Consider the following 12,092-nt stretch of genomic DNA (forward strand, 5'->3'; position numbering starts at 1 on the left):
AGTCTCCATCCCCTCCTCCACCTCACCGACATACGTTCCCAGGTCGCAGATTTCAGCCCTAATTTCTCTCAGGGCGTTTTGGACATCCTTTTGGACCCCTGCCAGATCGGCATTCAAGTCCTGAAACCAACCCACCACATCCAATTTAGTAATCTCGCCAGAGTCCTCCAGTACTTCCTCAGCATGCTCCTCCTTAGCTACAGCTGGAATCGCCACCATCTTGGACTTGCTCTGCTCTGGCCCCGCTGAGACCGCCGGCGTTTTTTTGATTTGTTCCATCGTGAAACGGAATCGCTCCAGCCCCTTCTTTGGCAGCATAGCTCTGGGGCCTCTGCCCTGCAATCCAAGCTTCGAGATGCTGCTCAAATCTACGGGATTTGCTCACTTTTAATAGCTCCCCAATGGAGCTCTGTGTTCAGGCTGCCATCCCTGTCCGTGACGTCACTTCCTCTCCATCATATCTAATGTTAATCAGATGAAGGGTACATTCCTCAATGTTGTTGAGGTGTTCAGCTAGAGATTCTGATGGATTTGGAAGCAAGTATGTCTAGTGCTTTTTAGAGTCCTGACAGTGGTATCTGTAGTTCATGAGCTGCTATTCTTTCAACTAACATGGCTTCTGAATAAACTTTCTTGCTCACTGTGTTAAGGATTTTAGGGTCTTTTCCAGGTGGATACTGGAAGGTAGATTGACTGGATTGACTTCTTTTTAAGAGTGCTTCAAGGACTACCAAGGAGGGGAGGAGAGAATTGAGAATTTTTTTGTGACCAGGGGTAGGCTGCACTTTGTACTTAGCATCCAAACGTTTTGATATTTGTTGTGAAGAATTGGGGTTCTGCCATATTTTGGACTGGAGACCTTGTAGTACTGAGTGAATAGGCATCCCAATCACACCTCTGGGAGTATCAAAAGATATTAAAATTTCTTCCAAATCCTTTTTTGTCAGTATATTTATCAGGAGAGCCTACAGCTAGGTTATTTAGAACTTTTGTATAAATTGTATGTTTTGTTACAAGTTCTTAACTGGAAGATGCAGATACAGGTGGAACAGGCAAGGTACTTGGAAGAGGGATTGCCTCTTCATCTGAGGTGAAAGAGTCTGAATTGTGAGGAGAAATGTCCTGCCACTGTGAACATATGGAAAGAGGCAACAGTAGAATTAGAGGGAACAGGAAAAGGGCTATGTGGCTGAAGAAGCCTGCCCTTGTTATATCTTGTGAAGAATGTGGTGTCAGAGGAGCCAGAGTAAAAGGCAGATGCAGAGAAGATAGGTGTGGGGGAAGGGGGTCGACTTAAGAGTAATATCAGTAAGTAAAAATGGTAACAGAATTCAAAAATGTGTGGGATAAACACACAGGATTTCTATATGGAAAGAGAATGGAAGCAAAACCAAACTTAGAAGTGCTTAGATGGTAACTCCAGTAATTTGGATATAAAGCCACTGCCAGGTAGACTTCTATGGCTTGTGCTCTGACTATGGCTAGAAGCATTTGAATGAGCTGGAGTGGGTTTTGACAGTAACTCCAACAGTAGGATGTATATCCAGTGTCAAGCAGACTTCTACGGTCTGACCCCTGAAAATGGCAAGGACAGATCAAGAATATATGTGTTATGTTGCAACACATCCTATGAAGTTTATCTTACTGGGCAGACTGGGTGGACTGTGCAGGTCTTTATCTGCTGTCATCTACTATGTTACTGTGTTTTTGAATAACTGGACTAATAGGGACAGGGCAGATATGATATAGACGTTTAAATACTTGAAAGGTATTAATATGGAAACAAATATTTTCCAGAGATGGGAAAGTGGTAAAACTAGAGGACATGAGTTGAGGTTGTGGGGTGGTAGACTTAGGAGTAATGTCAGAAAATTATTTTTCACAGAGAGGGTAGTTGATGCCTGGAATGCCCTCCTGAGGCAGGTGATGGAGAGAAAAAAAAACTGGCGGAATTCCAAAAGGCATGGGATGAACACAGGGGAGCTCTAATTAGAAAATGATGGATGTAAAAAAACAAAACTTAAAGGGTTGCATATGAGTTTGCATGTCAAGTGGTGCTTAGATGGCGATACTGGCTGCATCAGCTAGGGCCGGTGCTAGGCTGGCTTGTATGGTCTGAGTCCCACATATAGCAATCCAATTTAGGATGGGCTGGAGAGAGCTTCAACGGAAACTCCAGTAATTTTCATGTTCAAGTGTACAGCGCTGCGTACGTCTAGTAGCGCTATAGAAATGATAAGTAGTAGTAGTAATTTGGAACATGAGGACAGTGCCGGGCAGACTTATATGGTCTTTGTCCTGCAAATGACAAGATGGATTTGGATAGGCTGGATTTGGAGTGGGCTTTGATGGCAACTCCAGTAGTTGAAACATAAGGGCATAGCCAGGCGGACTTCTATGGTCTATGTCCCAGAAAGACCAAAGAAGGACCAAGATCATGTATATAATATGACGTTCATTATTGATTTAAATCTGTTGGACAGACTGGATGGACCATTCAGGTCTTTATCTGCTGACACTTACTATGTTACCATCAGGCTCATTTTCGAAAGAGATGGACGTCCATCTTCCGACATAAATCAGAACATGGACGTCCATCTCCCAGAGACGTCCAAATCGGTATAATGAAAACCCAATTTTGGACATCTCTAACTGAAGTCCGTCGCAAGGATGTCCAAATTTCAAGGGGGCATGTTGTATAAGATTCTTCTAGCAGACATCCTGCCTCTGGACATGAGTAAATGGGAGGATGGGCAAAAGACTTCAGAGTGGAAATTAAATTGGAATAGCTTTATAAAATTTTGACAGCTTCCCACCCACAGGGAAGTTATTAAATGCAAGGATTCAGGAACAATGCAGTAAATTTCTATTTAAGCATGTATTTCCTCCACTAGGCTGCTAAGATGGATATTAACATGCATACCACTTGTTTAAAGTGTGAAAATGGACCACAACTATATTGGGCCATTTATTTTGGAAATTGTGGGGACATTCACCTCTTTGAGAAGGGGTTTTCTCACTTCGTGCATCAGTCTCCTATTTCATCCCCAGCTTTTTTTGTTTGCTGATTTTGTTTTAGTTATGTAGTAAGCAATAGGAACATATATTAAAGAGAACTTCTTTAATATAGTGGAGTGGAGGAGTGGCCTAGTGGTTAGGGTGGTGGACTTTGGTCCTAGGGAACTGAGGAACTGAGTTCGATTCCCACTTCAGGCACAGGCAGCTCCTTGTGACTCTGGGCAAGTCACTTAACCCTGCATTGCCCCATGTAAGCCGCATTGAGCCTGCCATGAATGGGAAAGCGCGGGGTACAAATGTAACAAAAAAAAAAAAAAAGCATTTTCCTTAATTGGAGGACACAAGAATCACCAAATATCACGCAGTGGCATAATTATATACTATAATGGTTATGCAGCATGTGAATTCAGAAAACAGGAAGAGAAGCCGCGTGCTTTTTAACTGAGATGAGGGGTGCATGAAGGAGCATCAGCTGCAAAGCATGGTTCTCTTGCAGAGTAGCAGTCTCAATGCAAAGATGGCTTCCTTGCAGCATGTGAATTCAGAAAACAGGAAGAGAAGCCGTGTGCTTCTTAACTCAGATGAGGGGTGCATGAAGGAGCATCAGCTACAAAGCATGGTTCCCTTGCAGAGAAGCAGTCTCGACGCAAAGATGGCTTCCTTGCAGTGTGTGAATTCAGAAAACAGGAAGAGAAGGCGCACGCTTCCTAACAGCAATGTGATGATGTCACTGGGGGGGGGGGGGTCTATCAGCTATGCCGGATGTTCAGATTAGCGAAGGTCAGATAATCAAGACTGTACTGTATAAAGATCTAAGCTGTCCATTCCCAAAGCTAGCATTTCTCTAGTATCTCTTCCTCTGTTTCCTTGACTTCTCTCCCTCCATATAGATCGATTACAATCAGCCTGACTGTAAAACAGAAGAATACGTGCAAATGGAAACGTACAGGCATTTAATTCAAGTTCCAAACCAGTTTGACTAGATCCAGCGTTCATAAAAAAATGTAAAAGCAGAAAATGTGGCATTGTAGATAGCCTTCATTCAATGCCCTATGCATTTCCCCACCTTAGTAATTCCCTTATCTCTTATTTGTCCTGTTCTAATTAGATTGTAAGCTCTGTTGAGCAGGGACTGTCTCTTCATGTTCAAGTGTATAGCGCTGTGTATGTCTAGTAGCGCTATAGAAATGATAAGTACTAGTAGTAGTAAAGTGGTTTTGAATTGGGTGTAACCAGTTCTGAAGATTGAAATGTTCCCAGAGGTGTGGGGGAGCCTGTGTGGTCAGCAGTGTCACATAGTTGAATAGCTAGGAAGAGGATAGTTTTGTGATCCAGAAGAACAAGGGTAATGCTATGTACTGTCTGTTTTTCTGGATTTGGTGTAAGGAAACCAACTGAATCTAGGAGTTCTTTTCATATGTTTGTGGAAGGTGGCAGAGGGGGTTTATAATAAAGCTGCAAGAATGTGAAACACTGGTTGTTTTTGTTTGGTTTATTGGCTTACAAATAAGTTAACATTGTACTAACTGATCTGGAATGATTTATTTGATGAATTTTAAATTGAACATTGTTAATAAAAAGATATAGAAAAAATTACTCGTACTAACATAAATGACAGCAGGTAAAGATCAGAATGGTCTGGGTAGTCTCCCCAGAAGTGAGGTTAGGGTTGTACTGCCATTCTATGCAGTTCTTGGGAACTAAACAGTTTGTGACACCTTTTGTTCAGGAATGAGCATTGGCTCCCAGTATCTTATCAGATTACTTCAAAAATATTGATTATACCATATATTGGTTTTTATTGCTAATTCACTTGTTCCTTATACCCCCTCTCAATCTCTAAGGTCCAGAAGCAAAGTTTGCTTGAGATAACCCTCTCGCTGTAAAAGTCAACTAGAGATTATAAAATTGTGATGTTGGAACAGGCTGCCATTGGATCTTAGATTAGATTTAAAAGGTTTAAAGCTCAGTTGAAGGCTTATTATTTAGTGCAGGCCTTCCCCACTTGTATCTTGGGTCTTAACTCTGCTTTCTGGCATTTCAAATAATTGATTTTGGAGATTTTAATTAATGTTTTCTCCTTCCTACTGAATGTTATGCATTTATAATCATTTTAGTGTAACCTAGACCAGCTTATATATGTTTAGTTTTCAGTTATGTCTTTTTACACTTTGCTAGTTTTGTGTTTCCCTTTTTAAACTTACTTATTGTAAACCATTTAGCTTCTCTTGAATTACTGGTATATCAAATAAAGACATGATGAATGCTACCCTGAAAGTTCTTGATTTCAACTTTATGCTTAATAGCCTAAACTGCCTTCTGTAATCTTCTTCATGCACTTTCCTATACTGTAGCTACCTACAAGTAATAGCAAGACAGCCAGCTGTTCCTCATCACAGTCTAAAATCTTATCTAGATGTTGCATGACATCTGCCACCTCTGCATCAGGCAGGCAAGTTATCAAGCAATCCCAGCAGCCACCTAGCTATTTTCGTTCCTAATAATTGAAACTTCAACTACAGTAGCCATCCTAACCCTTCCCTCTTGGGCACATGCCCATCTTTGATGTGATATGGTATTTCATCACCTGGATGGCAGTTCCTGGCTATGGGGTCATTTGTTCCACACCAAGGTGATGCTCCTTGGTATTGGTGATGAGTTTAGTTATTTAAAGTTCCTAAGGTGATCATGAAATAGGGAAGTAATTTTATGAGTCACATTAAAAAAAATAGAAAGAGAATTCAAAGACAGGAAATGTATGAGAGAAGATATTCAAAGCAACAAAAAAAAAACAGTAAGACAGGTAACATGATCAGTATTACCCAGGAAACACAGAAATGGTGTGTGTTTTTCCACTATATGGAGCACAGAATCAGAGAGAAAAATGCCACAGTGCACACAACGCATACACAACAGAGAAGAAAAACAGGTGTATTCTGAAAAAGCTGAACCAAATGACACACAGTGTGAAGGCAGGAGAACATGGTAGTTTTCATACCAGCATGAAAAAAAACACTTGAGAGACTAGGTGCCGTGATGGGACAGTAACGGATCCCTACTGGAAAATATAGGGTGATTCTCCTCCACCAGTCACAGCTGGTCCCCCATACCTTCTCTGAAGGACCTCCATCAACAAACAGGACACCCTTGCCTCCTCCACTTCTACTTTCTGGTACCCAGGTGGCAGAATATTCTGCTCTAGCTCCAGATTATGAGGAATCTCTTTATCAGGACTGTTTGGTCTGAAAATATTAAATGAGATAGTGCGACAAAGTGAGAGCAGCTGAGGAGGGGGTATTTATTTATACAATCAAAGAATAAGACGTTGAACAAGAAATTCAGTAACATTACAAAGGAAATAAATTGAAAATTCAATAATTTTCACCCCAATAGTCTACAGTTTAGAGGAGAACCAAGAAAGAAATTGGAGAACAGGTGGTTTTGACTGCTTGTTCTCAGTTTAAGCTAGTGTCATGGCTTATGGGTGCTTAAAATGGTTTTACTACCTTTTTCCCCATCTGAATGACTTTGCATATCTGAAAGTGATAATGAGGCATGCATAAGGAAATGAGGCTACTAATTCATTTCACAGGTTGAATGTGTGGATCTACATTTAATTTTATTTTCAGCTTTAGTTTTTATTGTTCTTATATGGATTGCCATCTTCAACATAAATTATACATCACACTTTATCCATTTTATAGTACGCATTATATATTGTAAGAGTAAGATGTGATCCCCATTGATTTAATTGTTTATATGCTAATAATCACCTAATTTGCTGCTTTTAACCTTCTGCACAGCCTTTGCACCACTTTTTAAAATATTTTCTTAAAATATTTTCTTAAAATATTTGCTGACCTTTTTTAACTGCTATTCACCATAACCTCCTTTCTGGCCTTAGGCTGGATAAATCAAACCATAACATAGTAGATGACGGCAGAAAAAGACCTGCACGGTCCATCCAGTCTGCCCAACAAGATAAACTCATATGTGCTACTTTTTGTGTATACCTTGATTTGTACCTGTCCTCTTCAGGGCACAGACCGTATAAGTCTGCCCAGCACTATCCCCGCCTCCAAACCACCAGCCCCGCCTCCCAACCACCAGCTCTGGCATAGACCGTATAAGTCTGCCCAGCACTATCCCCGCCTCCAAACCACCAGCCCCGCCTCCCAACCACCGGCTCTGGCACAGACCGTATAAGTCTGCCCAGCACTATTCCCGCCTCCCAACCACCAGCCCCACCTCCCACCACCGGCTCTGGCACAGACCGTATAAGTCTGCCCAGCACTATCCCCGCCTCCCAACCACCAGCCCCATCTCCCACCACCGGTTCTGGCACAGACCACCGTATAAGTCTGCCCAAGATTTATAGGAAATGAATGTTGCGACTTGGATGTTGTTTGTTGTTGTTTTTTTTCCACACAGCAGGAGACGAGACAATCTTGTTATAACCTGCCTATTCATGAACATAATTTTTATTTTACCTGGTGATTAGAAACACACAGCTGGGTGAGCCAAGAGCCATTTGGAAGCGAACTTACTATGACAGACATTGCAGCAATCTCTTATTACTATATACAAAAAAGGGTGTGTTCTGATAACTCAAAAGTACCACAGATTAATTCTTAATCCTAAATAGATAGGGTTTGTGATCCTGCTGTGACAGTCTTAGAAGTATTTTGCTGCTTAAAGTGTTTTACCAAGATCAGAAACATTGCCAGTGCCCCTCCACTTTTGCCTCAGGCCCCCCAGCAGCCAGATGCACTACTGCTGTAATTGGCTGAGCTCAGAAGAAGAGCAGCAGTTAGTGGCAGCACTTTAAGCTGTTGATGCCTTCACTGTGAGTACTGCAACTACTCAACATGTTAACAAATTACACTGGCTTCCCATCAAAGCGAGAATCATTTTCAAATTATGTATCTTTATCTTTCAAATACTAAATGGTACAGGTCCAGACTATATGGTACCATTACTAAACTTACCTCAAAGAAACACTAAATATGAGGCAAGAAACTATCTCAGACTACACCTCCCAAATTGCAAAAAAGTGATCTACAAAACTCTGCAGACTTCACTTACCTAGGAACCAAATGGTGGAACTCCCTACCACCCAAAATAAGAAATACACAGGAATATGCTAGATTCCACAAAATCCTCAAATCGTTCCTATTCAAACAAACCCTGTCAAAGAACAACCATATCTCAAACAATTAATTATTACCTGAATTGGTTATTAGTCTTTTTACCATTTGCTTCATGTACAATTTCTCATTCATAATAGATTTTCTAAATGTTAAACATCCGTAGCTATCCCAGTATGTTTATGATATTGTATTGTAAAATTGGATTCTTACAACAAATTACTTTCTTACGCATTATTTTTTGTTATGTTATCCTATACTGTTTATTGTAAGCCTCATTGAACTCAAACATATTTGGGATAATGTGGGATATAAGTGTCACAAATAAATAAATAAACAGTTCTAGCTATAGCATCTTGAAGTGGTGCCACTGACTACTATACTACTTTGGCTCTCTGCTGACGTGTGTTGGATTTCTTCAGCCTGCAAGGCTTTGGGGGAGGGGGAAAAGAAGGAAGAAGAAAGGAAAAGAGAAGAGGCAGAGGAAATGGTATAGTGCCTACCCATGTTCACTTTCAGGCATATTTTCAAAGCACTTAGCCTTCCAAAGTGCCATAGAAACCTATGGAACTTTGGAAGGCTAAGTGCTTTGAAAGTATGCCTCTTTGTCCTCTCTTCTCCCAATTTATTTCTGACCACGCCAGCTGTAACACTGGCTACAGAAGGCTTTGACTGTATGGGTTAAGATTGTTCGAATAGGGACTATAGGGAGGGTAGGAGTTCTGGCTTCCTGGTTGACCCAAATGCTAAATCCTCTATGGTACAAGTGAATACATTTAATTTTGAATTTGAATGAAGTATAATGTAGGACTGCTTGCTCCCATTTCTTGCTGTGAATTCCACCTCTGGAAGTCTATAAGGCAAAATAAGGAGTATAAGGTTGTAATGGCAAGAAATACAGAGCACACAACTTTTCCATGGGTTAAGTTGTATGTGTTGTAACAAACTCGGGGCCCTGTTCAGTAAGCCGTACAAGAGTTTTTAGTGCGCGCTAAATGCTAGAGTCGAGGAGTGGTCTAATGGTTAGGGTGGTGGACTCTGGTCCTGGGGAACTGAGGAACTGAGTTCGATTCCCACTTCAGGCACAGCTCCTTGTGACTCTGGGCAAGTCACTTAACCCTCCATTGCCCCAGGTACAAATAAGTACCTGTATATGTAAGCCGCATTGAGCCTGCCATGAGTGGGAAAGCACAGGGTACAAATGTAACTAAAATAAAATAAATAAAAAATATGTTCCTATAGGCGACTTAGCGTTTAGCGCATGCTAATCAGTGTGTGCTAAAACAACTAACACGCCCTTAGTGCTGTTTAGTAAACAGGGCCCTTGAATTACCATGTTCCAAAATTATTCTGAATTATAGTTGAATTTTGGTGAAAAATACTAAATTAATCAAAATAAGATGAAATCAATTTTTATTAGAAAAACTGAGAGGAAGCTTTACTAAGGTAAGTAAGTTACACTAAACAATTCAAATATTTGGCGTACCAAACCAACACATTTCATTTTATTAAGAGTCTCTTCTGACTTCCAGTGGTTTACAGAATTAAGTTAAGATTCTAATATTGGTGTTTAAATGGAGGAGTGAAATGGGTATAGCTTAATTGTGTAATACATTAAAGCCTATGAAGTTAGTCATGTAGTTTACCTTATACCAGAGATTGGGTTTTTGAGACCAATGATATTTGTGATGATGTCTTATGAGCGGTGTGTTAGTACTTCCTTAGACTTATCAAGTAAGTTTTACATGCTAAGATGGGCTCACTACCCCAAGCTTTAGCTTACCACATTTTTGTAAAATCTGTGCATTAGGTTTGGGGGTTGGCTTGCAAATGTGCAGTGCTGACCCCACATTTCTCTCTGTATTTGCTCTTGCTGAAGAATGGATATTTTTCTCCGGGGATGCAGAGCAACTTTTAAACTTTGCCGTAGCAAGGGCATTCGTGATGTGTCAGATGTTTTAGAGATTGATGAAGTCCGTGTAGTGGATTTTATGGTATTAAGACAACAATATGGTTTGTTGGCTCAGGACTGGTATCCCTATTTGCAAATTCAACAGTATTTGAGGGGTTTGATAGCTACCTATAAGCAAATAATCTCTATTGGCTAAAACTGGAATCCCATATTTATTTTAAAGTTGTATGTCTAGTTTTTATAAAAGTTTCTTTGGGTTAAATTCAGAAATGGTAGGAGATTTACTTTTATTTCTGACTAATATGAATCATGTGAGAAGTTCTAAAATTTCTCACATGAATTCAATGATTTTGCTTGATTTTCCTTCTGTTAAGATGAATTTGTTTGGTTACATCTTATCTATTTTTTTTCACAAAGCACTTAAATGTACCTATTTTCATTTTATAGTAAGTGAATTAGTTTATTTAATATTGGAATTTATAATAGAGGATTGTAAGCTTTTTTTTGTTTAATGTGAATTCCTTCCAATTGAGGTTTTCTTATTACTTCTATAATCTACTTTGCACTATTGGGTTCAAAGTGGAATAGAAGTCATAATAAATAGTCTTAGTAGGACGATTTTGAGAAGAGATGGCCTTAACTGGCTGTTAAACATGGCCTTATAGGATTATATACATGGCACAAGGGCCCATACTAGCATGTCCTGGATTGATTATATTTCTGTTTGTCAGATCATTTTTGGTAAAGTAACTGGGACAATGATTGGTCCTCCTGGGGTATTGGACCATATCCCATTTGGATAAATCTTGAAAGGTTTAGGCATATATAGCTAGATTCTGTATATGGTGCCATAAAAATCAGCACTGGGAAAAAAAATGCCTAAGTGCATTCTATAAACCGTGCCTAATTTATAGAATACACCTAGGGCCCATCCACGTGACTAAATCTGGTCACGGGAATTAACGCCAAGTAAAATTTGGTGGAGGTTAGGCACAGAGCGGGTGTATTTTACTACAACATACATAATTTTTAGTAATGCCCATGGCCACGCCTCCTTTTTGACAGCGCACATTAGAATTTACGGACAAAACTTTATAGAATATGCTTGCAAGTTGTTCATGTAAATTCTAATTAAAGCCAATTAGTATCAATAATTGCCTGTTGGCACTGATTGGCTTTTTAAGATAATTAAATTGTGTGTGCAATACAGAATACAACATGCATTGCACGCGCAACTCAAGTGGTACTATATAGAATCTGGGAGATAACAGATGTAAGGCAATGGACATTCCCAGTCTCTTTTAGGGACACTGATTTCCAGGCTTCTGAGAGCAATAAATGGAAGGAGTTTCAGGGACTTAATGCAGAACACCAAACAACCCCAGGCCTCTTTTGGGGAAAATGCAAAAGTAGTATTGCATGGAAATATAGCTTATGTCAAGGTAGAAGAAGGTGCTATCTTGGTGCATATTAGCTCTAGAGAGGCAGCTCGAGTGAGACAAGAAGATGTATACAGAGGGACCTTCAGACCAGGCAGGGGAGCCTTTTGAGGCTACCCAAGTGGCCCTGAACACAGCCATTTCATGAGCATACTTAAAAAAAGAGATCTCTTATTATAAAGCTCAGTGGTATAAGTTTGGTAACAAAGCTAAGGGTGGGGGGATGGGATGACAAATCTGACAAGGGCATGGTTGGGTCTCAGATATGTATAAAGGGGAGCCGGTTGATATTGTGTATCTGGATTTTCAGAAGGCGTTTGACAAAGTACCTCATGAAAGACTCCAGAGGAAATTGGAGAGTCATGGGATAGGAGGTGGTGTTCTATTGTGGATTAAAAACTGGTTAAAAGATAGAAAACAGAGAGTAGGGTTAAATGGTCAGTATTCTCTTTTTTTTTTTTTTCTTTTTTTTTTTATTTATAAGTTTTAAATTACATACCAAAGCAAAGCTTTGTCAAGAAATAACACAATAATGTCAATAACAGTAATCATTATTTGGGAAAATCCCATAGGAAA

The 12,092-nt window shown here is 39.9% G+C and overlaps 1 protein-coding gene across 1 annotated transcript in view; it reads left to right on the forward strand.

Annotated features, from left to right (window-relative positions):
* The window catches only part of NDUFS4 (NADH:ubiquinone oxidoreductase subunit S4), a 201,269-nt gene that overhangs the window by 160,089 nt on the left and 29,088 nt on the right, over positions 1-12,092 (forward strand). The gene's annotated exons all lie outside the window — the stretch shown is intronic.

This window comes from Microcaecilia unicolor, chromosome 2 (assembly GCF_901765095.1).
Source record: "Microcaecilia unicolor chromosome 2, aMicUni1.1, whole genome shotgun sequence".
Classification (NCBI taxonomy): Eukaryota; Metazoa; Chordata; class Amphibia; order Gymnophiona; family Siphonopidae; genus Microcaecilia; species Microcaecilia unicolor.